This window comes from Heterodontus francisci, chromosome 10 (assembly GCF_036365525.1).
Source record: "Heterodontus francisci isolate sHetFra1 chromosome 10, sHetFra1.hap1, whole genome shotgun sequence".
Taxonomy (NCBI): Eukaryota; Metazoa; Chordata; class Chondrichthyes; order Heterodontiformes; family Heterodontidae; genus Heterodontus; species Heterodontus francisci.
Genome location: NC_090380.1, coordinates 96825385 through 96850241, shown reverse-complemented (window position 1 = coordinate 96850241; position 24857 = coordinate 96825385). Strand labels below are relative to the sequence as shown.

The 24857-nt window shown below is 45.1% G+C and overlaps 1 long non-coding RNA gene across 1 annotated transcript in view; it reads left to right on the top strand.

Annotated features, from left to right (window-relative positions):
• The window catches only part of LOC137374242 (uncharacterized), a 50576-nt gene that overhangs the window by 12809 nt on the left and 12910 nt on the right, over positions 1 to 24857 (top strand). Inside the window, exon 2 of the long non-coding RNA XR_010975773.1 lies at positions 2145 to 2252. This is a non-coding gene — a long non-coding RNA (uncharacterized lncRNA). The remainder of the gene's footprint in view (positions 1 to 2144; positions 2253 to 24857) is intronic.

Genomic DNA, 24857 nt, shown 5'->3' with positions numbered 1-24857 from the left:
GAGAAGTGTGGGAAGGGGTCAACTCTGCATGATTTGTATGGAGAAGTGGGGGAAGGGGTCAACTCTGCACGATTTGCATGTGGGGGGGGAAGGGGTCAACTCTGCATGATTTGCATGGGGAAGGGGTCAAATCTGCACGATTTGCATGGGGAAGGGAGCAAGGGGTCAAATCTTCATTGCGTCGAACTGTTTGCAGGGTTGGCAGCCTTTTAAAAATGGTGCCAGCACCTGCTCCTGCATCAGGTGATGCCGTGCATGGCATCAACAATGCTGCCCCCGCCACATGATTTGGGGGGGGAGGTGGGGTGGCTGCCATCATTATTTTAAGTGGCCACCCGCCACACAATTGCAGCGGCATGGTGGCACAGGTCCGGTGAGGGGCAGCCACCATTTCCTGCACCTGCCGCCGCTCCTGGCAGCAGGACAACAAAATCCAGCCCCGCGTCTCCTAACCCAAACTCTGGATAATAGGAGTGACCAAACACCACTTTAACAGGATGAGCAACATTCAAACACCATTGTCTAACAATGGCCACACATTGTTATGACCAGGTGAGAAAGAGGTTTAGGGTTCCCTTTTAGGCTTCACCTGTTCTTACTGTAACAGGGTTTATGATTTTAAACACACTGTGTTTTGAGCTCCCCCTTAGTGAATCCTTGTTCACCGCTTTCCACTTATAAGGCAAATAAATGAGCACAAACAGGCTTTCTTAGGTTTAAAGAAGAAAGATATAGTTAGTAAAACTTAAACTACAAACTCGAATTCAATTATCGTCTGCAGATACACGCCTTGCCCCACGCTAGCATGCATATGTGATATGCACATGCAAATAGAGACAGAAAAGAGCAGAAGAAAATTAGTGGAGAGGTTGAGGCAATGTCTGAAAAGGGGTTTTTGTTACTGTGCATCAAGCTCGCTGTAGTCCTTGCTTGTAGGTAGATCTTGCTTTTCATTGGGCCCAGTATTCTTCTTAAATCTTGTTCACTGTAGGAGACTTTTCTCTCTTGGGGTTCATACGTCTTCAATGGATTCCGAAGCTGGTGAGAGAGAGGAGAGCAGACAGGAGGTTGTGGCAAGCCAGCCACGGGGGTGGGGGGGGGGGTGGGGTGGTGGTGGGGAGGTCTTTTCAGTCCAGGAGCAAACGGCTTTCAGAGTTCAAATTCTCTGTGGCAAGTTCAAAAACAACCTCCAACAGAGAGTTAGTCATGTGACTAAACTGGTCTGACCACGTCTGTTTGTGTATTCGACCACCTTAGCAGTCAGCCTGGAATGCAAGCTCCTCCACCTTCAATGTCTGGTAATCAAAAGTCCATTGTGGATTGAATGTGTCAGAGCATAGTCTTTTGTCCCTTTTAAGCACTGTCCATAAATATGCAAATGTTTTTCTAGTCAAGGGTCTGTTTTTTTTAAAAAGCTCTTTCTTTAATCCAGTAACAGTTTAAAAATCAATGTTCATGTGGCGAAATTAATGTGCTTCATTCTTGGCAGGTGGGGCCTGCATGGCACCATTTGTAGACATTATATGAAAGCACTATGGAGAGCACTTTGGTCACCTGACAGGAACCAAGCCTGATAAGGTTTTTTTTTAAAAAGACTTTTCTGTGCAGGTTGCCAGAGCAGGGAAGACAGAAAGCCAGCAGCCAGGTGGCTGAGAAAGATTTATTCCAGCCAAGAAAGAGACCCTGCCGAATACCATCTTAAAAATGATCAAGAGGTAGAGATGAAAAGGTGACCTTTGAAAGCACCCCATCTCAGAGATTGAAAGAGGATCTTTGACAATTGGACTGTACCTGAGATTTAACCAAAGAAGTCTGTAGTCCGGCATCTGCCCACCTGAAACTCCCCAAAGCTTGGTTCCAGTGAACCAGGAGAAAAGGAGGAACAGGACTGCACCATTTACATATTCCTCCTGGGAAAACAAACAAGGGGCTGAATTTTACCAGCCCTTCGATGCCGTGGGTTGCGGTGCGGGGGCTGGTAAAATGCTGCGGGAAGAGGCCCGCCTCGACCCGCGGTGCTGAGAAGGGCCCGCCACATATTACCGGTGGCGGCGGGACTTCGGTGTGGCCCCCTCCCCCGCCGCGTGGCAGCGGCACCACAATTAACGATTGGTAATGATTACTTACCTTTGCTGATTATGCAGCCCGTCACCTCTCCACCGACACTTCCAGATTTTTCGTTGAATGGGTGGCCGTCACGAGAGTTTGAAAAGCCGGTGGGTCCTCAGAGGCAGAAGTTGTTGCCAATGAAGGTAAGTTCTGTTATTCAGGGGTCTCACTCTGCATAACGGAAGGCAGGAGGGAGGGAGGATACACAGGGGTCTAACTCTGCATTCTTAAAGGGAGGAGAGAGGGAGGATATGCAGAGGTCTAACTCTGCATTCTGGAAGGGAGGAGGGAGAGGGATATGCAGGGGTCTAACTCTGCATTCTGGAAGGGAGGAGGGAGGGGGATATGCAGGGGTCTAACTCTGCATTCTGGAAGGGAGGAGGGAGGGGAATATGCAGGGGTCTAACTCTGCATTCTGGAAGGGGGGGGTGGTATTCAGGGGTATAACTCTGCATTCTTAAAGGGAGGAGGGAGGGGGGATATTCAGGGGTTTCACTTAGCATTACCGAAGGGAGCCACTGTGATTCCACCCTCTGTAACGGTTGGCAGCTCTGCGCCATCTACTGCCTCTGTCATTGAAGGAGCAATAGCAGTCGAGTCACCCTGTATGTGGAGAGAGTGCCACAGATGGTAGGCGTGTGAAGCATATATGTCTTGTGGGTCAATCTATGCAGCATGTTCAATCTTTATGTGGTCATGCGGTGCCACTCTTAGTGGGAGCTAAGATGGGCAATGTTATGCCATACCACACAGTTGCTGCATGAAAGCACCTGGTGTACCACTCAACATCAATCTCTGCCCTGTCAGGAACCTTTGAATCATTGAAGGAACCGAGCTGAATTGCAACTTGAAGATGGGGTGGTTCACCCTGTATTCATTGATGCGCTTCTTGAGAGGATCCATATGCACCACAGGCAAAACCAACAGGCAGATGCAGCACACCTAGAGGCCCCTGGTCGTGAGCAGCAGCACCCAAAGAAAGCTCGCCAGTACAGATTGCTGTGCATCTACAGGCCCCACATGACATATCTGCAGCTGTCAGAGTGCCAGTGTCAGAGGTGACTGCGGATGTCGAGCGAGGCGGTGACACATCTCTGTGCCCTGCTGAATAATGACCTGCAGCCCAGGGGCTTCGGGGGACATCCTATGCCGTGGCCCTCAAAGTGACAGCAACTCTCAGTTTTTACACTTCTGCTTCATTTCAGGGGCCCACCGGAGACCTTTGTGGAGTCACACAGTCAGCAGTGCACCGCTGCATCAGGGAGATCACCGATGCCCTGTTCTGGAGGGCTGGTGACTATATCCGCTTCACGACAGACGTTGGAAGCCAGGCCCAGAGGGCCACCGGTTTTGGCTTCATCATAGGATTCCCATAGGTGCAAGGGGGTCATAGATTGCACCCATGCAGCCATCAAGGCTCCCATCGGGCAACCAACTGAATACATAAACCGTAAGGGCTTCCACTCAATGTGCAGCTTGTATGTGATCACCGGAAGCGATTCATGCAAATCTGTGCCCGCTTTCCAGGCAGCTGCCATGATGCCTTCATCCTGCACCAGTCGCAGTTGCTGTTGCTGTTCACTGAAATGGCTTGGATGGAGGGTTGGCTTCTTGGAGGCAAGGGCTACCCCTTGCAGACATGGCTCCTGACACCGGTAAGACACCCCAGCACTGCTGCAGAAGAATGATACAATGCCAGCCACTGAGCTACAAGCGCCATCACTGGTGGCGATCTACATACTTAAAATGCGATTCTGCTGCCTGGATAGAATGGGTGGTGCTCTGCAATACAGGCCAGAAAGAGTAGCTTGTATTGTTGCTGTTTGCTGTGCTCTGCACAACTATACAATCAATAGGGGGGTAGCCTTGCAGGATGAGGAGAGTCATGAGCAGGACTCATCCTCAGACAATGATGACACTGAGGTCTTACAACAGGGAAGGCACATGGTAGGACAGAGAACATCCAGGCACCGCATGCAGGGCGAGCAGTGAGCTAAGGATGCATGGCAGCGCCTCATTGCTCAAAGGTTCTCTACGCCATAGGAACCATCATGGGCTCTGCACGCCACACAGCACCCTCATTCACCTGTTGTGCAGCAGTCCACATCTGCAACATCTTTGCGTCCACCATTGCTGGCAGCAGAATACTGAGCCATTGTCCATATTACTGTATCCGTGGAGACGCACATGAGTGATATTGGCGTGGCAATGATGTTATTCCATACATTGGCAATTCTGGAAGGTCAATGATGTAATGGGAGGAGCCACGATCAGTACATGCTGGCACACTTCATTCACACAGTAAAAGCAACGCAATGTAATGAAGATGAATTTGTTTCTAGCCTTTCTAGGGTGTTGTGTCACCCATGCAGACCCATCTGTGCCAGGATGCTTGTTGGAAATGCTTGCAGATTCTCCTATGCGGTGCCACTTCTGTGCTAGCAGCCTGACTGTCGGAAGGCTGCTGCTATGATAGCCCTTTGGCTGTGGATGACTTTGGTGGTCGTACCCTGTGCGCATGAGGCCTAGAGGGCCCCGGCTGGCTGGGAGAGTGATCGTTCATCCCCTTCTGGCATTGGACCCTTTGATGCTGGATAGCCCCACGGCTACTCACCTTCTCTGCCACCTCCAGCCAGGCTGCCTTGTTCAGGCAGGAAAGTCTCTTCTTACCATTGCTGGTGAAAAGGACCTCCTGCTTTGCCCACACAGCCTGGAGAAGAGTGAGCAGGGAGGTTTCACTGAACTGTGGGGCCACCCTAGAGGAGCCCTCTGCCATCCTCGGCTTTTGGTGTGGTCCTTTAAATGCAAAGGTGACTCCACCGTGTAACAGCTCTAAAGTCTGGCTGCAAGGTTTGTCTTGCACATGGGATTAGTGTAGGATTAATATAAAATGGGTGGTTGATGGTCGGCACAGACTCGGTGGGCCGAAGGGCCTGTTTCAGTGCTGTATCACTAAACTAAACTAAACATGTTTGAAAACCAATGCAGGACTAGTGAGGAAATCTGTGCTGCTGTCATGCTTTTTCAACAATTACACATCGACACGTTCACAAACACATTACTTCTTCAGCAGCTGATCATATTTATTGGTGTAATATTTGCAGTTGGCAATGCAGCTAGAATATGAACATATTTCCCTGTTTTTGTAACAAAGATGGTATAATTGCAGTTACCTGTATTTTCATATAACAGTTAGCAGAGAAATGAATACAGATTCCAAATGCATATTAGTCTGTGGATTTTCACAGTCAGACGATTAGATGCTCATAGTAGGTAATTATTCTTCAATTATGGTTTTATTTCTGTTTGTATTCGCCTTTTATGGTATATTTAAGTCTCACATCATGGCATGTGCAAAATTAAGATTATTCACTCAGGTGCAGCAGGCCTACAAGAAGGAATGTAACATTTGAGTGGAGGAAGAGGATCACAACTTCACATGTCACTGGGACACAGCAAGGTATGTATGTGACAGTAAAGCAGAAAGTGCTGGGGAAACTCAGCAGGTCAGGCACCATCTGTGAAGAGAGAAGCAGAATTAACTTTCAGGTCTGTGAACTTGGTCAAGTTAACTCTGCTCCTCTCTACACAGATGCTGTCTGACCTGCTGTGTTTCTGCAGCACTTTCTGCTTTGCTGCCAGATTGACAGCAGCCCCACTCTTCAGCAGTCGGGTAAGTATTCTTCGACAGATGTCAAGAAGCAGATGCTGCTTTAAATAGGGCTGCAGCACCTGCTGCACAGCTGTCAAACAGTCTCTCCCTGCACCATATGTCCCGCCTCTCCCTGCATAATATGGGGAGGGCGGTGCGCGGCCTCTATGAAAATGAGCCTCCAGAATTAATATCATGGGGGCTCGGTGGCGGCTGCTGAATGTGGGCGCTGCGCTGAATTTAGAGGGCGCCGCCGCGGACAGCAGATACCCAATAAAATTCAGCCCAAGGTTTCACAATGAATTCTTTTGAAAAAACACTGGACCTGAATGCATGCTATTTTTTCATCTCTATTTTTGTGTGTGTGTGTGTGTGTGTGTGTGAGGGTGTGTGTGGGTGAAGTTGTGAATTTTTGGGTTTTTTTGTTTAATAAACATTTATCTTTCTTTAAGCCTATGAGAAAGCCTGTGTTTATTGACCTTTAAAACACTCAAAGGGGTTAAAACATAATTCTAATAAAAACACTGTCTGTGGTCAGTTGAGAAGTGAAAAGCATTATAATTTCTTACATGTCCATAACAATATAAGCCAAAACATTATTGGTGGCATTTAAAGGGATGAACATTTAAGACAGTTGTCTGACATTCCTTTAATATTTTAAGCAATGACGACAACAACAACTTATATTTATAAAGTGTCTTTAATGTAATAAAATGTCTCAAGGCGCTTCACAGGAGCTTTAAAGAACAAAGTATGTCACTGAGACACAAAAGGAGGTATTAGGGCAGATGATCAAAAGTTTTGTCAAAGATATATGTGTTAAGGAGTGTCTTAAAGTAGGAAAGCAAGGTAGAGAGGCAAAGAGGTTTGGGAAGGCAAATCCGGAGCTTAGGACCCAGGCAGCTGAAGGCATGGCCACCAATGGTGGAGCAACTAAAATTGGGGATGCACAACAGGCCAGAATCAGATGAGCACAGATAGCTCAGAGAGTTGTGGGGCTGGAGGGGATTACAGAGCTAGGGAGGGACAAGGCAATGGAGTGATTTTAAAACAAGGATGAGGAGCTGCTTACCCGGGAGTCAATGTAGGCCTGTGACCACAGGAGCAATGGATGAATGAAACTTAGTGTGAGTTAGAATACGAATACGGGGGCAGCAGATCTTTTGATATTGTCAAGTTTACGGAGGGTAGAATGTGGGAGGCCAGCCTAGAGTGTAATGGAATAGTCAAGTATAAAGGTAACAAAGGCATGGATGAGGGTTTTAGCAACCACGAAACAGGGACAATGTTACTGAAATAGGCATAGATATGTGGTCAGAAGCTCATCTTGGGTTCAAATATGGCACCAAGGTTTTGAACAGTCTGGTTCAGCCTCAGACAATTGCCAACGAGAGGAACTGAGTTGATGTCTAGGAAACTGAGTTTGTAGTGGGGACAGAAGACAATGGTTTCAGTCTTCCCAATATTTAGTTGGAGTATTTCTGCTCTTCCAGGACTGGATGTCTGTCAAGCAGTCTGACAATTTGGGACAGTGGAGGGTTCGAGGAGGTGCTGGTGAAGGAATGCTGGGTGTCATCAGCATGCATGTATAAATTGACATGTTTTTTGATGATGGTGCTGAGGGGCAGCTGGTAACTGAGAAATAGGAGGAGGTCAAGGATAGATCCTTGTGGGACACCAGAGATAACGGTGCAGGAGTGAAAGCGAAGCTATTGGCATTGCAAAAGCAGGTATTAGCCCATTTATTTCAAGTGGATTGAATCCTCTATTAAAATAGTGACAGGGGAATGTTATATAGACAACAACAACAATTTCAACAATTTGCATTATATTTCTTTTGGGCCTCCTTATCTCGAGAGACAATGGATATGCGCCTGGAGGTGGTCAGTGGTTTGTGAAGCAGCGCCTGGAGTGGCTATAAAGGCCAATTCTGGAGTGACAGGCTCTTCCACAGGTGCTGCAGAGAAATTTGTTTGTCGGGGCTGTTGCACAGTTGGCTCTTCCCTTGCGCCTCTGTCTTTTTTCCTGCCAACTACTAAGTCTCTTCGACTCGCCACAATTTAGCCCTGTATTTATGGCTGCCCGCCAATATGCATTATATAGTGCATATAATAATAGTAAATCATGCCAAGGGGCTTCATACGAGCACAGTCAGACAAAATTGACACAAAACCAAAGGAAGAGATATTAGGTGGCCAAAGGTTTAGTCAAAGAGATACATTTTAAGAAGTGTCTTAAATGGGGGAAGAGAGAGATAAAGATACAGAGAGGTTTAGGAAGGGAGGTTCAGAGTTAAGGACCCAGCAGTTGAAGGCATGACTGCCAATTGTGGAGCAATTAAAATTAGAGATGTGCAAGACATCAGAATTGAAGGAACGCAGATATCTCAGAGGATTGTAGGATTGGAGGATGTTACAGAGATAGGAAGAAGTGAGGCCATGGAGGGAGTTAAAAACAAGGATGAAATTTTAAACATTGAGGTGTTACTGAACTGGTAGCAGGAGTTGCAACGTGTCCATACATGACCACCAGTGTCCATGGTTAAACATTTTGATGTCTGTGGTAATTTTAAATTCAGGGATGAGAAATTTCTGCCAAATGGCAGAAATCTACCACTGGCTTCTTCCGTTATCTGATGAATATTTATTTCAGATTTTCAGCATTCACAGTTGTTTGATTTTGTTCTAGTTAGAGACATCGGCTGAGGACTGATCACCAGCATTAAAGATGGCAGTGGACATTCATTTAGCGAGAACACGAAAACCCAGCTCTTTACCAGCTGAGGTCAATAAAGAGAGAGGGGAGACACAGAGAGAGGGGACAAAGAGAGCGGGGAGAAAGACAGAGACAGAGAGGGGAGAGAGAGAGGGAGGAGAGAGAGGGACAGAGAGGCGGAAGAGAGCGAGGGGAGAGAGATGAACGCAGAGAGTGGAGAGAGAGAGGACAGAGGGATAGACACATAGATAGAGAGAAGGGAGAGAGATGGGCACAGAGAGGGGAGAGGGATGGATACTGAGAGGGAGAGAGAGGGGAGAGAAAGAGATCAAGATCATTCCTGACAGATGGACATCTATCCAAATTTTCTGCATCTACATCAAGTGTGCAGACAGACATTGACTACTTGTGCAAGCAAAAATGCCAAGTATCTCGCTAAATAGGGAGAAATGAACTTTTGGTGGCATTATAATGGCTAAGCACTTTAGTGACAGATTAATTGCCCCCATGTCCATGGCTGAATCAATAATTTTGTGAAATGTCTGTGGTGCAACATGTTGATGCCTATTCCTGACTGGTAGCTGATGTAGGTCAGTGAGCACAGATAAGATGATGAACGGGACGTGATGTGAGTTATAGGATACGGGCAATAATTTTGGATGAATTCAAGTTTGTGGAGGTTGGTCAAGAGAGCAGTAGAATGGTCAAGCCTAGTGTAGCAGGGGTATGGGTAAGCAGCCGATGAGCTGATACAGGTGTGATAAGGAGGGGTGAGGCCATGGAGGGATTTGAAAACAAGGATGAGAATTTTCAAATCGGGAACATGCTAGGTATTGTTCAACTGATATGATTAACAGTAATTTCTGGGTTCTATTCTCTATAAAAGGTTAGCTTAATATGATACACTTGCAGCTTTTGTCACATTAGTGGTGTCACAAAACTGATTGTGATATCACACGTTCTTGTGTTTATAAACATGTCAAGTAGAAGGGAAGGACATGTTGCCATGGTGACACCCACCACCTTTTAGTCAACATAATCACTTGTCAACATCACTTGGATGTTGAATTTGGCTGCGAGTTCATCAGAACGTAGGAGGACATTTCAGCAGATAGTCATCGATTACCACTGATGATAAATCTGACTACTGAATCAGCTAAGGTCACCTCTTAATTTCCAATCGTGTTCTGATGCTTTCTTTGCTACTGATAACAATTCATTGCAGGCCTTAAAAAGAAAAGCCTTGCATTTATATAGCGCATTTCATAACCTCAGGACATCTCAAATCACTTTACAGCCAAAGAAGTACTTTTGAAGTATAAACAAGAAATGCTGGAAATACTCAGCAGGTCTAGCAGCATCTGTGGAGAGAGAAGCAAGAGTTAACGTTTCAGGTCAGTGACCCTTCATCAGTTCTGAGCCATGTCTGCCACTTAAGTAGCACTTAGTCCCCTATCATAAGACATAAAAGAAGGTTTTAAAATACCAACTATTTTTTGAAAATGTACTTTTTGGTCTGGTTTGTATAATTCCAACCATCTGTGCATTGGAGGTGTAGAAAAATGGCACAGAAAGAGGCCATTTGACAAATCGTGCTTGTGCCAGCTCTTTGCTTGAACAACCCAAAACTAATCCCACCGTCCTGCTCTCTCTCCAAAGTCCCGTAATTTCCTCTGCTTCAAATATTTATCCAATTTTCACTGAAACAATGCAATGGTCTCCGCCTCAACCACTCCCTGTGGAAACGCATGTGTTTGAAATAAACAATTTTCTGTGTTAAGTAACTCCAGAAGGATAAGGATGAGGTAATATCATTGCAACAAACCTTAGAACTGAGATATGATGAATGATCACGCAAGCATCAAAGTCCCTATCATAATCCAGCCCACCTAGTGAGAACTGTAGGAGCAGGGAGTGGGGGAGCCGAGGTGGTGAGGGGGTGGAGAGGCAGAGCTTAAAATGGAGTCTGGAAGCTGCTGCTTTAGTGCAACATTCCCACACCCTGCCATTCTAACTCCTGGGTTTTTGGGAGCACGGAGAGTCCCCAGTGTGAACAGGTAGGAATTGGACTGAAATGTTACGGTTTGATGACTTAATACTGACCCTGCTGTAATTTTAACTTGGAAAGGAGATGTGCGAATAAGTCTCCAAGCTGTCAGCATAAACTGGCAGCAAGCAGCATAGGCCTAAAGGTCCCAAATAAGTGTTACATATTTCGAAAGGTTCCCTGTGTCCCAGCAACAGCAATTTGCATTTGTATAGTGTCTTTAATGCAACAAAACATCCCAAGGGACATCACAAGAGTGCTATCAATAAAAAACATTTTGGACACCAAGCCACAGGAGATAGCAGAATAGATGATCAAAAGCTTAGTCAAATGCTTTTAAGGAGCATCTTAAAGAAGGAGAGAGAGGCGAAGAGATGTAGGGAGGGAATTCCAGAGCTTAGGGCCTAGACAGCTGAAGGTACAGCCACCAATGGCAGAGTGATTAAATTCAAAGATGCTTAACCAGCCAGAATTGGAGGAATGCAGATATCTCGGTGGGCTGTGAGCTGCAGGAGATTACACAGACAGAGAGGGGTGAGACCATGGAGGCATTTGCAAATAAGGATGAGAATTTTAAAATGTAGGCATTGTCATACCTGGAGCCAGGGTGGGTTAGTGAGTACAGACGTGATGCAGGATAGCTGCTTCTGGCCCACCAAGGAGGCCTTGAGATTCTCCTGCCCAGGGCCTTTCCGCGACCCTACCTTCCCCAGCTGCGTTAGGCTCGAGGTCCCCTCCTGCATGAGTTACCTTGCCGAGGACTGTTTCCCCAATGATGACTGGCAGCCCTGTGATCTCACGCTCCTGTCTGCCACCGGGCTCAACCTCATCCCTGCTGGCTCCGAGTGGGAATCCGTGAGGATAGATTCAAATGAAGCCTAGGAGTTAAAATCGCTCAGGCTTCAGGACCCGGGAGTTTGACAGATCATCACCCGCTTTGGCCCTATGCCCCCCTGATTCCAGTCCCAGATCAGGTCTCAACTTGTCTTTTATGGTGTTGAAATTAGTCCTGGTGTGGGTGGGAGGTGGTGGGGGGAGGGGCGAGGGGAGCTGCAAAGCTGGCGGTGTCACATCTGCCGCCCATTATACATCCCAGCTGATATTCAGTTCTATTAGATTCAAAAGGACTGAACATCTGGCAGCAGATGTGGTACCACCCGTTTTATATCACCCCAAGACAAATTTCACCCCAATGGCAGCCCTGGGGCAGACATGGGATCACCTGGAATGTGGGTACACTGATTTAGTTTGTTTAAATAAGCATCTTGTTTTATTTTTAAGGAGCTCCAGAAGAGGCGATGTCATTGAATCTAAAACTTCAGAGCTAACTTAGTGATGTAGGGCTACTCAAACATTAAAACAACAGCAAAATACTGTGGATGCAGGAAATTTAAAACAGAAATGCTGCAAGCACTCAGCAAGTCAGGCAGCATCTGTGGAGAGAGGAAGGTCAGCGTAACGTTTCAGAGCAATGACCTTTAGTCAGAGTTCTGACAGATCAATTTTACTAGAAGCCTGTTCAGCATCACTTGAGATTGTGGATAATATGATACATATAAATGATTCAAGTTGCACACATTTGTGGTGTGTCACCACCCAACCATCATTTTTTGCATCTAGGCGCATGCAAAATCTTTGAGTAAAATGATTACAGATTAAGGGTTCCTAGGTAGTGGTGATCATTATTAAATTGCTGACTCTAATAGCTGAACATCACAGAGTCTGAGGGGTGGAAACCATTTTGTGTGGCGCCAGTAAAGCCCTTACTGGCAGCAAATATGTGTGAGTACTTACTGGCGTCCTGTAGGAACGGTGTTGCCCGTATTCCTATGTGTTTACTTAGTGCCAATGGTCCATTAAAAGGAGAAACCAGAACACAGTTTTAACAATTGTTTCCACTAGCTTGAATAGCTGATAATGTAACCTTTGACCCTATAATATTGATGCACCACTATTATGCAACATTGCTGCTCACTGAAAGCCAAGAAATCTATTCCTGCTCCTCTTTCCAGTCATCAGCAACTAAATCAAAGACTCCACTAAAAGGAGACATTCCTGAACTCACAAATGTGGCAAGAATATGGAATGTCTGGGTAGCAATTTTTATCCTTATCATTTTGTTTTATTCTACAAGCTGAGTACAAAATGAAACATTTTCCCATTTTGGGCACCCACAGTCAGCATACATCATTCCCAGCTCAAATATATTTTGGATTACATGCAAAATGAATTTCTACAACATACCTCAATTGCAGCCTTCATGGAGCACCTGTTTATGGGGTCTTGCTGTGCATAAACGGGCTGTCGCTTTTCCCTTCATTACAACAGTAACTACGCTTCAAAAGTACTTCTTTGGCTGTAAAACGCTTTAGGGCTTCCCAAGGTGGTAAAAGGCACAATATAATAGCGAGTTTTTTCTCTCTTCTTGGCGTCAATGCCATTCAATGGTGCCATGCAGCTGCAGTTGAATAGGTAGGCCCAATATGGAATGCGGTCAGTAAAGGGCAGCAATGACTGCACTCACATTGCTATTCTTGTCATGTACCACCATACCCTGCCTTTTGCTAATAGCAAGGGGTGCCTGCCATTCAGTTAACATACAAATGGTAGACAGCTATAGACAGAAAGGTTTGCAAGTGGCTGCTTGTTTTTAGATGCAGACAATTTGATAAAAGAAAAAAGATACATTTAGAAAGAAAGAAAAGACTTACATTTATATAGTGTCTTTCATAACCTCAGGAAGTCCCACAGCACTTTACAGCCAGAAAATTACTTTTGAAGTATAGTCACTGGCAATGTAAGAAAGAGAGAAAGGAATGATTGACATTTAGATAGTGCCTTTCCCAATCTTAGGACATCCTATGTTGCTGTGTTAAAATTCTTCCCTGTGTTTCTTTAATCCGACAGAATTCTTCCAGATTTTGTTTTGAGAATATAGTCAAATATTAAATCTAGGAATGCCGGATTGTCCAGACAATAAATGGCTCCACCACACTGGATAAACACAAAGGCCAAAGCCCTAAGTGTTTATTGGTGTGCAGGTTGCTGCTGGGTTCACTCTGGGAGGGTTACATTTGTTGTATAGCTGAATTTTACTGCCCAGCAGTAAAACCATCATGAAACTAGAGATGCAGATCAGTGATTTTACATGAATCACATGATGTTTAATTTTTGGCTGTGATTGGTTTACATTGTTACAATTATTATAACAATTGCACTTTGTTACACGTAACTGCGAGCTGTAAAACTGGGGATTCTAAGGGGAGTAATAACACTGAGGGCAACACTTTCCCTAACCTAGCACAGACACAAAACAAATGGAATTCAAAGTACATTGCTTTTGTGGTTCACTGCTGAATGCTGATTTTCCCATTCCAACCTGTTTAAACTGCCCTCATGAACATTGTATTGGTATCATGAGGGAGCATAAATATTGAGATGATAACTTGCATTTATATAGTGCCTTTAATGTAGTAAAATGTACCAAGGTGCTTCACAGGAGCATAATCAGACTGAGTGTAAGGAGGTGGACTAAGCAAGGCCATGAAGAGATTTGAACACGAGGACCAGAATTATAAAATTGAGAATATTATTTTATTTCCGAATCCTATTAACCCTGTTTGCTTTAAGACTGGTCTGATGTAGGGTGAGGTATCCAAATCGATAACAATCTCCCATCTTTTCTAAGGAGAATTATCTGTGGTCATGGCATAGACCTCCTACCCTGGCCCTCTCTTCCGATATGTTACTGATCTCTCTGATTGCTCCAGCCCTGTGGTGTTGCAGGGCCTGTGCATGGCCGTCAGCAGTAACAGCACTCCAGTTCTGAGGCATCAGAGGAAAATTCAGGTCCAAGCACAGGCTGGAAAATTGCACTAGGTCACTTTCCCATGATTTTCCCAGGGCCTAAGCATGCATTTTTAGCTTGGAATCAAAAACAAAATGCACCATGATCAAATTACATCCGGCTCATTTACACAATAACAAAGAGAACACTGAAAATCAAGTGTGGTTTCCATTCATTTTAATCTTGAACACATTTTGCAAAAGGGAATTCAGAAAAAAAGTGTATTTATGTGAATCCCACTACCTTTCCAGAGGAGAAAAATCTCACCGTATGAAGAGTAACACCTGCCCATTTGTCCCTGAGCCTTTAATCTGCAGGGACAAAAACAAAGAGGAACGTGAGACCTAGACCATTTTAACTCCCAGGCCTCAATTAAACAGATCAGGCCCAATATCTTCCTGAACCTGATGTCAATGACATAAGGCAGACGGATGGGAATCAGGCGAGTGCTGCAGGAGGCTCTGGTTGGAGAACTGCAGGAAAAGTCCCAGCAAAGAAAGTGAAGGGGGAACTTAGGCGATCGTAGGAAGCCCAGGGCAGGGAGGCCCAAGGATTCCTTATGGAGCCCGACAGAGAGTTCCTGCTCCTCCTGGCCCCCAAGGAAGCATTTAAAAATATAAAATCATTTTACCTTCTTTGCCCTCTTCTGATCTTGGTGATCCTCAGTGTCAGGTTTCCTTAGTGCGACTGGTACCAGGCCGTCAATGTTGCTGCTGCCAGTTAAAATGCAGTCTGGGCTTGAATTACATCATCAGACCCTGAATTTTGAATATCAATTGAGTCCCTCAACTGAGGTGCACTTGTTAAAATGCTGCAATGTATGGCATGACTCTTGTGTGTGTCATGCTGCCGATATTTTAAACCCTTTCTCCGAACGGCTTGTTCATATCGGGTGCGAGGGGTTAAAATCAAGGCTTTAGTCGCTGGAGGCTCATTGCTGGCAGATCCTTCAGGCTTAGAATCAGGAGGATGACAGCACCTAGATTGTGCCCCAGATTTATTTAAGCTGCAACACAGTAGCACTGAGAGATCTCTTCAAAACGGCCTACAACAGGTGCATGAGGCCATTGAGGATGGATTGGAGCAGATCCGTGGTGCCATCCAGTCTAGCAGGGCCAGGCGAAGCAGACAGATGTCAGTGCTGATTCAGCATGTTGAATCAGTGTCTAACATACTGACTCAATGCCAGTTCATCCTTTGTGAGGCTCAGTTCACTTACACAGTGGTCTGTCAGTCTGTTCTGGATATTCCTGCACTCTGTAACAGAATGTCATGGAAATGGAATGTTTGCTGATGGTTTGTAGTATAGCTCTGCTAATTGATTGTTGTCACCTCACCATCTCCCTGGGACAGCAAACTCTGTAAGCTCAATAAAGATAGCAGCATGGCCGCAACGTCCCGCTGGGAATTCTGATACAAAGTCCTAGCCAGAATCTTCAGGTAGCACTAAAATGCTTCTGAAGGACTCATTTGGTTTCTGTTTTGGTTCAACCTGGAGACACCTGCTTGGATGTTGCATCAAGCCTTTCTTTAAGACTAGCCAGTGTTGACCACATTAACATAATGAGATGTTGCCTGTTGAATGTGTTGCAGCACGTGCTGTATCTGATTTGAGAGTACATGTTTTTGCATAGAGCTGCTTAGTATTTCCAGCACTGAAACATGCTATTCAGTTCAATGCCGGTGTTTATGTTCCACATGAGTCTCCTGCCATCCCTCTTCATCCAACACTATCAGCATATCTTTCTATTCTTTTCTCCCTCATATTTATTTATTTTCCTATTCAAGGCATCTATGCTATTCACCTCAACTACTTCTAACCACTCTCTGGGTAAAGAGGTGTCTCCTGAATTTTCTATTAGATTTAGTCACATCTATCTTATACTTATGGCCTAGTTTTGGTCGCCCCTACAAGTGGAAAAGTTTTCTCCTCATCTACCCTATCAAACATTTTAATAACCTTAAAGTTCTCGATCAGGGCAACCTTCAGCTTCTTTTTTCTAGAGAAAAGAGACTCAGCCTGATGGCTATAATTTCTAAGTTCTGAAATCATTCTAATAAATATTTTTTGCACCACATCCAGTAACTATATCCTTTTTAAAATATGGAAACCAGAACTGTTATCCAGTAACCAGCCATGATACCTTCATTGTGCAGCATTCTTTGGTGCCCGCATTAATTTGGAGATGATGCAGTAATTGGACGGCTCTTAGAACAGCAGGACAATCCCAGAATGTAAAAACATAAGAAATAGGAGCAAGAGTAGCCTGAACAGGCCCTGGAGCCAACTCTGTCATTCAATAAGTTCATGGCTGATCTCCAACATCAACTCCACTTTTCCGCCATATCTCATAGTCCTTGATCCCATAGTGTCCAAAAGTCTTTCAGTCTCTGCTTTGAATATACTCTGAGCATCCACAGCTCTCTGGGGTATGAATTCCAAAGATTCACAATCTCTAAGCGAAGAAATTTATTCTCGAATCAGTCCTAAATGGCTGCCTCTTTATCCTGAGACTACGACTCCGAGTTCTAGATTCAGCAATCATGAGAAACAGCCTTTCAGCATCTTCCTTAGCAAGTCCTCTAAGAATTTTATATGTTTCAATGAGATCACTTCTTGTCTTTCTAAACTCCAGAGATTATTGGCCCATTCTATTCAAACTCTCCTCATAGCACAACCCTCTCATTGTCCTCATCTACGGCTGCTGTTCCCACTAAGAAACCTCCGAACAATAGAGGAAAACCTTGGCCTGGGCACCTCAGCATCTGTGTGTTGATCCTCAGCTACCACCTGCACCTTTTAGGAGAGTGCGTCATACATTTTAGGCACAATGAACGGGTGTGTCCAAAAGACTGGGGGCAGTGGTGCCAGGTAAAGAGTGTGGCAGTTCTCAAGTTGGATTTTTACAAGAGTTAACAAGCGCACTCAAACTACCTCACTTCTGATATGAGCAAAAACCTTCCTCATTTGCAAACACATGCATGGGGAGGGGAGAATTTTATCATGGATGACAGTGTGAAATAGGCAACAGCAAATCAACAGCTTCTTCTACCGTCACAGTCTGATTTGCTATTCGCATTGCTGATTCGTTATCGCCTGCCTTGTGCTACTGTCAGAAACAAATTTCACCCCCGATGAATCTGGATGACTGTGTTGACCTGGTCAGTGAGATCCCCACATGCAGCTTACATCTCTGCTTAGACTGAATAGTGGCGTTCAGCCCAAACATGGTCTGTTCATGCCCTTCCTTTGATGCAGCTCCTGCAGCAGGAATTTTACCTCTTCAACATCAAAGGGAGGGAAAAAAAAGACTTGCATTTATATAGTGCTTATCACAACCTCAGGGCATCTCAAAGTGCTTTACAGCTAATGAAGTACTTTTGAATTGTAATGGAAGAAATGCAGCGACCAATTTGCGCACAACAAGCTCACACCAACAGCAATATGATAATGGCCAGGTAATCTGTTTTTGTGATGTCGATTGAGGGATAAATATTGGCCAGAACACCCCTGCTCTTCTTCGAAATAGGGTCGCGGGATCTTTCACGTCCAACAGGGCCTCGGTTTAACATCTCATCCGAAAGACAGGAGTTCCGACAGTACTCACTCAGTCGCACACTGCAGTGTCAGCCTAGATTTTGCCAGCAGTGACATTGTGAACATAGAGTCAACTTTTATGTCATCACCACAATTTCCCCTTTGTATGACAAGCTCTGGCTCTTTAAGAGCTGATTCTATGCTGGATTTTCTGGTCTCCAGCCAAGTGTGTTATAGGCCACTGTCTCTGGAGAAGCTGTTGCTGTGCCTGTGGCCCATTCGGAACAGAGGGTGGAACTTGTACTGCAAGGTTCAGTGGGGCTTTCCGTCGTGCTATAGACTCAGATGTGCACAAACTCATCATTTCAACATCTCAAAGTCATGGCTTTGATGTCAACTTAATTTTTTAGTCGCAGGCATGTTTGATGTGGCACCATCACATCTGTGATCAAATGACTGCATGTTTTTTTCTCTTTACAACCCTATTAAAGGTTTTATGCTTTATGGAAGGACAACATTCACTTAATGCTGCACAGAGAGACTGTTGTAATGGGCTCATTTGGCAAATGTACCATTCAGTACAATTTGAAGGTTGCAGATTTGATCTGTAATCGGTGTCAAGTAACCCAATTCTACCTGATTCTGATCAGTGGTACCCAATGAAAAGTACATACGAGTGGGAATAGGGTGATGACAGGATTTTGCTTGCTGGAATGCCCCCTAGGTTGAATTTCTCATCAATATACACCTTCTGAGCTGGCATACAATGAATAACTTGAATAACCAACAAGAGAGAATCCAACCATCGTCCCTTGACATTCAATAGCATTACCATCACTGAACCTCCCCCCCCCTCACTATCAACACCCTAGGGGTTATCATTGACCAGAAACTGAACCGGACCCGCCATATAAATACTGTGCCTACAAGAGCAGGTCAGAGTCTGGGAATTCTGCAGTGAGTAACCCACCTCCTGACTTTCCAAAGTCTGTCCACCATCTACAAGGTACAAGTCAGGAGCGTGATGGAATACTCTCCACTTGCCTGTAGGAGTGCAGCTCCAACAACACTCAAGAAGCTCGACACCATCCAGGACAAAGCAACTCGCTTGATTGACACCCCATCCACCAACTTCAATATTCACTCCCTCTACCACCACTGCACAGTGGCAGCAGTGTATACCATATACAAGATGCACTGCAACAATGCACCAAGGCTCCTTCGACAGCACCTTCTAAACCTGCAACCTCTACCACCTAGAAGGACAAGGTCAGCAGATGCATGGGAACACCACCACCTGCAAGTTCCCTTCCAAGTGACACACCATCCTAACTCGGTACTATATCGCCGTTCCTTCACTGTCGTTGGGTCAAAATCCTGGAACTGCCTTCCTAACGGCACTATAGGTGTACCTACACCACATGGACTGCAGCGGTTCAAGAAGGCAGCTCACCGCCATCTTCTCAAGGGTAATTAGGGACGGGCAATAAATTCTGACCTAGCCAGCGATGCCCATCTTATGAAAGAATGGTCAGAGGCTGTGGAACTATACCCCAGAAGTAGTTTGGTACCTGGAGCAGAGGAAAGGTGGAAAATTGGGGGATTTGACGTCACCAGTCAGAGGGTAGCAGAAACTGCTTTGGACTATCCCACTTACCAAAACTGGGGAAAATAAAACTACAAAACTGGGGAAAATCGCACCTGGAGCAAGTTTAGTCCTGGCACACCCTGGTGTTCTGGCATACACAGGTGAAGACAGCACCCAGATAAAAGTTCTAACTCAAATAGGTGGGAGGAAGACATTTTTAGTCAGAGCCAAAAGTTTCTTAACAGATGTGGAACTGGTGACAGTCTGGAGTCTCTGGCGTAAAACACAGAAACAGTTGTTCACAAAACAATTGGTCTACACTGATGCTGCTGACTGAAAGGAAAGGTTCAATCAGGAATATCAAATACAACGGTGAAAGTTGAGTCTGGTACATTTTAAAAAAAATCTGTAAACATAGTTTTGGGCTGGTTTTGAAATTGTGGTGTTTATAATATTATTAGAAATTCAAATTTTAAAATCTTTCAAACTGGTTTTTAATAAAAGCTATGTAGGACAGGAAAGGGTCATTATGTCTGACAAATATTCCCAGTTTTGAGCAATCAACCGCACCCACCACCCTCTCACCGTCTGTGGTTTGAGAGTGAGGGGAGTGATTGGGAGAAGGTTCTTTACATAGAGGGCTGTTTTTTTTTAGATTTTAGATTTAGACATACAGCACTGAAACAGGCCCTTCGGCCCACCGAGTCTGTGCCGACCATTAACCACCCATTTATACTAATCCTACACTAATCCCATATTCCTACCACATCCTCACCTGTCCCTATATTCCCCTACCACCTACCTATACTAGGGGCAATTTATAATGGCCAATTTACCTATCAACCTGCAAGTCTTTTTGGCTGTGGGAGGAAACCGGAGCACCCAGAGGAAACCCACGCAGACACAGGGAGAACTTGCAAACTCCACAGAGGCAGTACCCTGAATTGAACCCGGGTCGCTGGAGCTGTGAGGCTGCGGTGCTAACCACTGTGCCACTGTGCCGCCCATGTTGGAGCATGGAATGGCCGTACTCTGTGCTGTAAATTTATTTGGGCCTGTGATCCCATTGCTCAATCCCTTCTCTCTCTAGAAATGCATAAATTGACTCTTGTTCCATTTCAATTACCTTTCCAACTAATTTAAAATAAGACATATTGCACTCTATAAAGGTCATAAATATAAGATAAATGCAATGAAGAATTCAGGAGAAACTTCTTTACCCAGGGAGTGGTTAGAGTGTGGAAATCGCTACCACAGGTTGTGGTTGAGGTGAATAACCTAGATGTATTTAAGAGGAAGCTAGGTAAGCACCTGAAAGAACAGAAGGGCAAAAGCAAAATACTGCGCACGCTGAAACAAAAACATAAAATGCTGGAAATACTCAACGGGTCAGGTAGTATCTGTGGAGTGAAAAACAGAGTTAATGTTTCCCTACTGAGCCAGCGGCGCTTGAGATGGCTTGGCCATGTGAGCCGCATGGAAGATGGCAGGATCCCCAAGGACACATTGTACAGCGAGCTCGTCACTGGTATCAGACCCACCGGCCGTCCTTGTCTCTGCTTTAAAGACATCTGCAAATGCGACATGAAGGCCTGTGACATTGATCACAAGTCGTGGGAGTCAGTTGCCAGCGATCGCCAGAGCTGGCGGGCAGCCATAAAGACGGGGCTAAAGCGTGGCGAGTCGAAGAGACTTAGCAGTTGGCAGGAAAAAAGTCAGAAGCGCAAGGAGAGAGCCAACTGCGTAACAGCCCTGTCAACCAATTTTATCTGCAGCACCTGTGGAAGAGTCTGCCACTCTAGAATTGGCCTTTATAGCCACTCCAGGCGCTGCTTCACAAACCACTGACCACCTCCAGGCGCTTACCCATTGTCTCTCAAGACAAGGAGGCCAAAGAAGAAAGAAAGACTAAGTCGTATGTACATGCATGGACACACAATCACACAGTCGTCACCAGACTGCTCTATAACCAGCAACATTAACACATGACATAAGCAGATGTTTCTAACTTGTAAAGCATAAACTCTCAATGACCTATGGCTTTCTTTGGAATACTAACGCTTTCTATAGCTGTATACTTTTGTCTTGAGGTGCGGACAACAAGTGCACTCATTCTGGAGCAGTCAGGGTGTTGTCCATATCTTTAGATGTCTTTACTGTCAGATATCACACCTGTACATTTTTCTCTTCCCACTCACAGTTTGAATTATATTCAGCGCACATCCATTAATTCTGCTCAGGGTCCTTATTTATTACATCAAAAAGATAATGTACTCTCGCTGCTCTCACATTACATTAAAGGAGTTAGCGCTCAGATCTTTTACTTATTCAAGCAAAATGCCTCGAGTCATTTGGGTATGCTCCTGACAGGCTCCTGACTTTCAACATCTGCATTATGAAAATGAACGTGCAGCCCCAGGGCTGTCTGCTGTAGGTAAATGGGACATAGCACCTGGTTTCTTTCACTGGCAGTCCATGCAGTGTTATAGGTGCAGAGATGCCTTTTGTGTAGTGCCATTAAAAGCTGTCAAGATTAATAAAGGAAGTGTATATAGGTTTAATATCACACAGGTTTCAAAGGAAGGTGTTGAATAAAAAAACAGCATTCCTTTAAGGAGTGTCATCAGGTTCCCTGGTGCTGAACCAAAGACAGAAACGTATTACATTGTAAGATAGCTTCAGTACATATTTCCATGCCAGCAATACATGGAAGTGCTTATAATTTCTAAAACTGTGATGGTTGTTGTATAAGGTGCAGTTAAACAGTCTTAGGTTCTCCTGAGGAGTGAATTGGTATTGACATTGCCTAATATGGATGCACAGATCCCATGGTTGATCCCACATCTGTGCTGAGGTAGCTGATCTTTGTTTGGCTGCTGGTAGGAGTATGATAATTGCCCTTAATGCCTTTTGGTAGGAAGAAGGAAAAATCTTTCGTTCTCCTATTCCTGACTGCTATCCAATGACTCATGTTGGAAAGAGTGTGTGTGTGTGTGTTTGTGTGTGTGTGTGTGTGTGTGTGTGTGTGTGTGTGTGTGTGTGTGTGTGTGTGTGTGTGTGTGTGTGTGTGTGTGTGTGTGACATCTCTATTTATTTTTTCCATTGAAAACTGGGGGAGATGTGACATGGGGTTGTTGATTTACTATCGTACAAAGTCATTGAGCCCCATTGGGGTGTCTGCCAGCCCTTCCACTTTAGGCTCTCACAACAACTATGGTCAACAGGTGTGAGGTAAAGGTAGCCTCTGTCAGCATGATCAGCACCTTCAGGAGGGGATAAAACTGAGGAGAAAAATCAAGGATGATCGGTCACAAAGGAAGTATAAGTATCTTTTTTTTTGTTTCTATGGCATTTAAAATACTTATGCGTAAATGATAAACATAATGACTCAATCAGCCAAACTGACAGGGAGAAGTTATTGAACCTGGCTGTATGAGGGAACTGAATAAACACCCAGAATTGCAAAACCCAGACCAAAGAAGCATCTACAAAAGACTATGCTGATGTTAATTCAGTTGCCTCATGCTGTTCAGCTTGGTAGCTCCTCCCAATTGATTTCATCAGCAATCAAAATGAAATCAGAGGGAGTATTGACAACAACGTGTGAGCCAATGAGTTAAAAGTGGGGCAGGACTTGCAGGAAACAGAGTTCATTTGACAGCAAAGAGTCTTTTTAAACAGAATCTCTATGTGCTACATCAAACAGAACTCAAGAACAAAACTGTAATATATTGAAATAGCTGAGCATTTTGTTACAGTGGCCTTGCTGTTGCCCTCTCTGTTGGGAAGGTGTAATTAAAATTTGTTCAATAATGGCTGCTTGCTGTGCTTCCATGGCCCCAAAGAGCGGGATGGTGGCGTGGTGGTGGTATAAAATGGAGCGGGAGGCTCCAGGAGCCCTTCCCGACCCGTTCCTTGCTCCACCACTATTTTATGTAGGGTGGTGGCAGCGAAAAACGGCCTGCCCGCCCCGGGCCAAACAAGTCCTTAAATGGCCACTTAATGGCCATTTAAGTGCCTTCGCCCCCTTCCACGGAGATTTTACCCGTGGCTAGTCGAGCGGCCGAGGCCCAAGAGAAGCCTCCTGACAAAAGCTGGTGGCTCTCTGACAGCCCGGTGGGGGGGCCCTCATGATCGGGCACCCTGTGCCCAATAGAGGGCTGCCCTCGCTGCCCCTACCACCCCCAACACCCAACATGTCCCTCCAATCGACCACCCTTGCCTCGCCAGGGCCTGCCCGATTATCCCCGACGAGGCAACCAAAACTTTCCTTTGTTCTGGCCTTCCTTACCATCTTCTTCTTCAAGCTGGGCTGTAGTCCCAGCAGTGGCCACCGCTCCCGGTGGCGCTGCTGGGACAGTTAACAGCCAGCCCATTGATAGGCTCGCAGCTCTGTTAGGTGGGACTTCCTGCCTCAAGAGGGTGTAAGTCCCACCTCACACCAATTAAAGCCCGGCGACCCGCAAAATAAGGGTCGGATCCCCAGGCAAAGCGGAAGCGAGTTCGCCACCGACATTTCAGTCGGTGGCCAGCTCCCGTCCGCCCAGGGTTAAATCCCGACCCACATGTTAGTCTCACTCAGTGCAATACACAACAGAAAGATGGTGGTGAGGATGGGATTGAATTCGTTTTTAAATTTCCTTTGAGAAATTATAGTCTGAAGAATATTGTGACACATTTTTTGGACCTCCCAAAGTTGATTTTGAGGAAGTTTGGGGCGATTTGAAAGATTGCTCCGTGTGTGTGCCCATCGTGGTCAGCAACTCAATGAGTCAGCATGGTACATAAGTAATAAAAATGACACTGAAGACATATTTAGGGACAATGGCGGAATTCAACCCGAACAAAGAGGACTGGTGTAATTACGAACGAAGGTTACCCATTGGGCTCAAAGGAAATGAAATAGAAGATGAATATAAAGTAAGTGTTTTCCTCACTATGATAGGGCCAGATTCTTTTGAGGTGGTGTCTAACCAATGTTGCTCATGAGACCCCAGTATTATGGACTATTCTGAAATTAATCAGATTTTGGACTCATATTATGGCATGACTAAGATTGAAATGCAGTGAGAATTGCATTCTGTGAAAGGAAGCAGTTGCCAAGTGAGACTGTTGCAGATAATATCCTCGAAGTAAAGAAACTCTCTTGTCACTGTGAGTATGGTGTGAACTTAGAAGTCAACCTTACAGACACATTCGTTAGAGGTCTAAAGGACAGTAAGATCCAGGCCAAGCTTTTGATTAAAGGCAATAAGCTAACATGGATGGAGGCCTGCAATGATGCTACAGCAATGGAAATGCAGAAGGAGATCATTGCAAATTGTGAGAAAGTTCTTTTCCTAAGCTGGCAGGGGAGGTCCA